The 6377-nt window shown below is 37.9% G+C and overlaps 1 protein-coding gene across 6 annotated transcripts in view; it reads left to right on the top strand.

The window, feature by feature from the left end:
* LOC108691979 (serine/threonine-protein phosphatase 2B catalytic subunit 2-like) overlaps positions 1–6377 on the top strand; it is a 158942-nt gene that overhangs the window by 140864 nt on the left and 11701 nt on the right. The gene's annotated exons all lie outside the window — the stretch shown is intronic.

The raw sequence follows: 6377 nt of genomic DNA, 5'->3' as shown, positions 1-6377 counted from the left end.
TATATATATATATATATTTCTATCTATCTATATACTTACATTTCTATCTTTGTCATCATCTTCTACTTCCTTTAAACGTGCTGCATAATCGTCCTCCTTTTGGACTTTGGATTGAGCTAACATTACGCATCCATTAATTGTTGAAGAACATGCCGTTAAACACCGTTTTCACTTCCGTTTCCTAACCGTTTCCTTCCGTTTTGACACTGATTTTGTTGTGTTACACATCGCCTTTCAATCACACATATCCCCGTACTGCGTACTGAATTTCAATCGTCACGATAGCCTCACCTCCAACCTTTCTTTCTCTCTTTCTCTTTTTTATCTATAATGTTTTGTGTTATCTTGTTAATCTTCTCTATCTGCTTCTTGCGCTTCTCGTTATAACGATCAAGCACACCGTGTTATTCACAATGATTTACATATTTGAATAATGCATTCACAGAAATGAAGAGCCCCTGATTTGAAATCATATTTGAGATGACACAAATTTATTGAATTATCAACGTGATAAAAATATAAGAGATAATTAATGAACGAATGGTTCTCATAAAATAAAGGATATCGCAAGGTGCAATGAATTTCTCCTCTCTTAGATTTCGCAGATATTTTCTTCTCTATTTACCTATCATACTCTCGAATTCAAAATAATGTGATGCAAATGCGCGCAATGGAAAATACGGTCGCTTTTCTGTTTCCTCGTCGTCTATAATAATAGCAAATTCACGTGAATTTATGCCCGTCTCGAGAAGAGCTTCATAAAGCTCGGCAGATTAGTCGAGAAAGTTCGGTGAATATATACATGCCATTCGACCGTTCACTCTCCTCTCCGTTTCTGCCTTAAACCTTCGCTCTCTTGCGCTCTCCCTCTCTCTCTCTCTCTCTCTCTCGTTTTTCTTTCGCTATCGCTATCTTTCGCTTCGCTCGTTCTGGGATTTAGCCGGCGAATTTCCGCATTGCATTCGTTATGGCGTTCACGACACGGTTTTACGACTTTGAAACCACCCCCTCCTATCACTCTTCTGCCTCTCAGCAATACCTAAAACAGCTGCCGTGTCCCCGTCTCTCGTTTGAGTTCGCTCGTTTGACTTGAGTTCGGTTTATTTGCGCGCTTTACGATGCAGCGTGAGATATCTCGCTCTTGTACGTGTACGTGTGAGTGTGTGTGCGCGCGCGTGGAATGCTATTGTGTGGGATGTATGTGCCGCTTGCCTCGTTCTCTTAACAACGTCCAGCGAACGAACATTGGACACTCCGCTAACAATGCTTTCGGTTTTACGAGCGCAACCGACTGCTGCGCCTGAACCTGCCCACTCCAATACACCCGCAAGATTTCTCTCTGCTCGATGGTAGCATACCGAATGATCTCGGACATCTCTGAACAGTCCGAATAATAGTAACATCCTTAAACTCTGAGCAAAAATTGTATTGTAACTATGAAAGATGTGTTACACATATTTTATTGATAAAATGAAATTATGAAGAAATTAAATTTTTCTATATTTTATACGTATGTGTGTGAAAGTAATACAAGAAGTTTAGCAGCGATTTAGAATTTGAATGAATAATTATTTTAATAAGAAGTAGAGATTTTTTTTAATGTTATATTTCAAGACATGTTTCTAAAAAATAATTAAGATAAAATAAGAAAAGTCCTTTAAATTATAAAATAGTAAAAATAGTAAAAATATATTGTTAATATCAACTTCGCTAAACTGTTTTATACATGTATATATAATATTACATATATATATAAAATTTTTTTATACGGAAAGTATAAATTTTCAATTCCAGTCACTTTCTTCAAAGATTATACACTTGATACATTTTTAATTTAACCATCGTGCTGAGCTAAGCAAAGTAGAGTTGCAAAAAAATTTTTAAAGGGAAAAACTCTAAAAGGATCAGGTCAAAAATTTCCTTTTTTGCTCACTATTCCTTTTGCGAGAATAAAACATAATTGTTAAAAAATATTTTTTTTATTGTGATAATGAAAGTTACTATAAAAGTAAAAGTACATGTAGTATAAATGTAGTATAACGTGCAATTTATATTCATAGTTTTGCACGTACAATCGCTTGAAAATTTATAAATAGAAACATCTGGTGATTATTCGATCGAGAGATAGTAAAGTCAGATCATTGTCTGTCATAACACCTGCCTGAAAGCCGCTTAAGTTTCTTAATTTCTTATCCGATCGACACGATATCAACGAAAAATCGATATGCCGTAATTCGAATAACACGCGCCCCGTCACTGTCGAAAGTCGCGTTTAATTAACTAATCGCAATCGACAAGATTCTCGACAATTTCCGGTCACCTCCGAGCCTGGCTTTCAGCAGACGACGTATGCCACCCACGTAGAATTCTACCCCCGGTCGGCTCTTCGTGTCTCTCTTCCGAGGCTCTCCGTGCGAAATCCGGAGCAAAAGAGACTTTCAGTCGCTCCGGTGGAGGCGCCCAAAAGCTCGAACAGCCCGGGAAGGTATATCCGATCGATAGAACGCACCGAGTTTCCGTGAGATAATGAGGGAAGGCCACGAAGCATCGATCAACCGTTTGCCGGCCCCTTTCGAAACGTGGTTCTATCGGCATCTTGCTCTCCACACTTGACCCAAGTCAATCGTTCATTCCTGTGTGCATTCCAACGTGCACATAAAGTCTCATCTCGATGGACACGATCTAAACTCGCAACAATTCCTGAATCGAACCAAAGCTAGATACCGATCTCGTCGGTTCTCGCACTATCGCACTACGAAACCAAAACCGATAATCATCGTGAATATAATACCGGAGAGATTAGGAAACAACGGTCAACGCCTCGTGAATGCGAATTCATTCATGTTTCCTCTTTGCAAACTTTGCGGTTTGTTAAAAGTTAACCCTTTATGATGAACTATTTTCTCGCAAACGAGTAAAGATCAAGTATTTCGACTTTAATTTCATCTAATTGGCTAACATGAATTATAGAATTTTTTTTACTTATAAGAGGAAGACTAGTTAAAAATTTGAAATGCGAGATTTATTGCAAAGGACAATTCTTTGTGTTTATATTAAACTTCCCAAAACCTACACTACGAAAAAATTCGAATGTTTGAAGAATTTTACCACGTATTATGTCAAGTCTGACTTGAATTGCAAATAGTTAGTATTAGCTAGCTTTGTTTCTCCTTTGAATCGCGTAGAAATCAGGAGGAAGATCTGGTTAGGATAAAAATACCAATCGATAAATGTTGAACCATGCGAAAGATCGAGCACTACGAATGATTTGATATCACTCGTTTCAGATTTCTGCGGGAGAGTTTACGCAACACAGGCGAGAACTCCGCAGACACATTCTATTGTCAAGCTATCCGTTACCTTCGACGTTAGATATCTTCCTGGTCTCGTTTCTGAGATGAAGAAAGATAGAAAACGACTGTAACGAGTTCAGGTCATGGAACAAAAAGGGAACTACAGGAGGTTTTCACGCGAAGCCATTTTTCACCTTTTCAGGTGAACCAGCTGCGACATCTTCGCTTTCTTATACATATTTTCCATTCTCGAGTTTCCTAGTGTAAAACCTTGCGATTCTTCACCTCATTTCCGCAAACTCCTACGACAATCGATAAAAAGTCATCGCGTCCAGAATAAATTCAGAATTTGTAATTTTAAATTCATCGAATAGACAAAATTAATTCTCCAAAAGACGTAATATCGATATCTTTATATATCTTTTTTCTTAATAAATAATTTTCTTGTTAAGACATATTTCTTTTCCTCTCTTTTCAATTCTATCGTATCTCTATACTATTATTTTGATCAAAATCAAAATATCTAATAATACAACCGTTATTACCGATGGTAACATTTATTAAAATATTTAAGAAGACAAAATAATTTTTGGTTACGTTATAACCGAACATTTGATTGACATTATTTCAATATTATTTGATAATTAGATTTTTTCCTTATGAAGTGATTCTCATCGCCGCGGTATCGCGCGTTCTGGTCGAAGGAAGGGTCCTCTTCTATATTACTTTATTTTTACACTCCACCGAAGCTTTTAATAAGCAAACTACTCAACCAAGATATTTCCCCGGCCTGTCTTTATCCCGCGACAGTCGCGCCCTTCGATGCTATCACTGTCGCCACCGTAGTCATCATCATCATCATCATCATCGTCGTCGTCTTCCTTGTCGTCGTCGTCGTCGTCGCCGTTGTTGCCGCTCGCTTTTCTTTTCTTTCCTTCACTACCCACTAATTCTCACTCATCGACACAAACACCACGACTTCAAGAAGGATTTCAAGAGACGTGTTGCGCGTTCATGTCGATTCATGACGCGTCTCGGTTGTGTAAAGCTGCTGGACATATTTTTCTACTCCACAAAAAAGTTATCCCTCATTGGCCGACACCCGACGTCGGGCATCAAGTTTTCTCATTCGCTTTCTCTCTCTCTCTCTCTCTCTCTCTCTCCTGCAAACGTTATAATCTCAGTTTTCTCTCTCATTCTTTCTCATTCTCCATACACATCCCGACTCTCTCACTGTCACTCTAACCTCTCTCTGTTTTTTCGTTCTCTCTCTCTCTCTCTCTCTTTCTCTCTCTCTCTCTCTGCCCCTGAATCTGCTCGTTTGTTATCGTCTTTATGCTTAAGTTACCTCTTTGAGTTACGTTGAGTACGTGTATCCTTTACTTAACTCGGTCTCCGTCAGCCGCCGAGCGTTTTATCTTTTGATTACCAGTTTTCTTTTGCGCATGCTATAGAGTATACTTAGTCTCCTAGGATTAACCGAGCGAACTAGTACTTAATATTCGCGCGGGTCGCGAGAGGATCTCGCTCGCCAGTTTAATGTTAACCATAAATATCATAACCGAAGGTGTTCCGCTCGATGGGACAGCACGTGGCTGGGCTGCATCCTCGAGCGATCCTGCGAAAATTTATTAATCGACTTCTTTTTCTCTTAGACAGTTGCTCCAGGAAACTTCTATGTAGCAACGTTGTGCGCCACGTACAATGATAATCTCACGTGCGATTATAATTGCTGCGTTACGTCGAGATTACTTTTGTCTTGTCTATGGCTAATAAATTTCCTTCATTTTCATAAACTTGTCAGAATTTTGAAAAAAACAATTAATTGTAAACTTTACCTTGTATGAAATTTAATGCAGAATTTATTTTTTTTTTTTTATGTCTAGAATTTTTCGATTCGGGACGAAGTAATCTTCGACGTATTTGAATTTGCTAAAGGCGGTCGTACATTTTATGTGACGATTTATTCTCGGCGAGATTTTTAAATAATCTTTAATTCTAATAATTGGAATCATTTAAAATATTTTTTTATTGCACGTGATCGAGGATTAAATATTTTTTTTCTAAACGAAATCAAGTTACTTTTTCCATGTGATTTAAAACTCGTTATGGAATTTCATTATTTAAATTGAATCAAATGTTCTTGTACGTTTACCCTAGGAATTTCGATGCAGGCTAAAATCATCTTTTTCACCCTCTAATCAACTATCTTCTTTATATTACAGTATTCGCCTGAAAAAGGCGTAAATCGCGAGCGGAATCGCGCTCATTTATCAAAAATTTCAATATCGGCAAAGTTGTTCACGCGCAGTGATTTTTGAACTTTCCATTAATCCAAGTCTATTTTGTAAAATAGTGAGTATTCCTAGCGGGATTTTCCTCTTCAGCGCGATGAATTTTAATGCGAAACGTTTTCCACGTTCGTCACACTCATGATGGTTATGATACAAGTGCGCTTTTCCCTAGAGAATTTTCTCGTGTTGGTTCAAAATGTGACACGGACAGTCTCACCCGTGATTTCCCGGAAACTTGTTCTGTAATTACATGCGAAATGCGTTAGCAGTAAATACCATATTTATGCAAAAAAAAATACCACTTTTCTCACGAGCGGTGCTATGAAAACGGCCCTGCGGCGTTTAACGAACGACTTGGCCGATTTTCAGAGACTCCAGTAGCGGATTAAGCTACGTAGAATTTTAATAAAGCGTGAAAGAAAAAAAGTTTCTTGGATAGAGCATTAATTAGTATCGTTTTCTTTTTGTAACATTAGCTGTTACAAATTAACAAAGCTTTCGAAAAAAAAAAATGTGCGAAAAACGCACGAATTTTTACGTTTAGCGCCTATTTCACGCTGATCCGCTATTGAGAAAAATATATTACAATAATAACGAAAAAAAAAAAAGAAAAAATAAGAAAAGAGACGATATAATAGAAATCGTCTAACGCACATGCTTGATTGAATGCCACTTACGCTGTGCACACTTGTCTTTTCTTGTCTGTTCTATGTGTTATTTCCTTTTGCGCCATAATTCTACAACCACCTCATCGCGACCACTACCACCAACCACCACCACCATCACCGAC

This window comes from Atta colombica, unplaced genomic scaffold (genome assembly GCF_001594045.1).
Source record: "Atta colombica isolate Treedump-2 unplaced genomic scaffold, Acol1.0 scaffold55, whole genome shotgun sequence".
Lineage (NCBI taxonomy): Eukaryota > Metazoa > Arthropoda > Insecta > Hymenoptera > Formicidae > Atta > Atta colombica.
The sequence above is the reverse complement of the archived record's forward strand: the minus strand, read 5'-3'. Positions and strand labels throughout refer to the sequence as shown.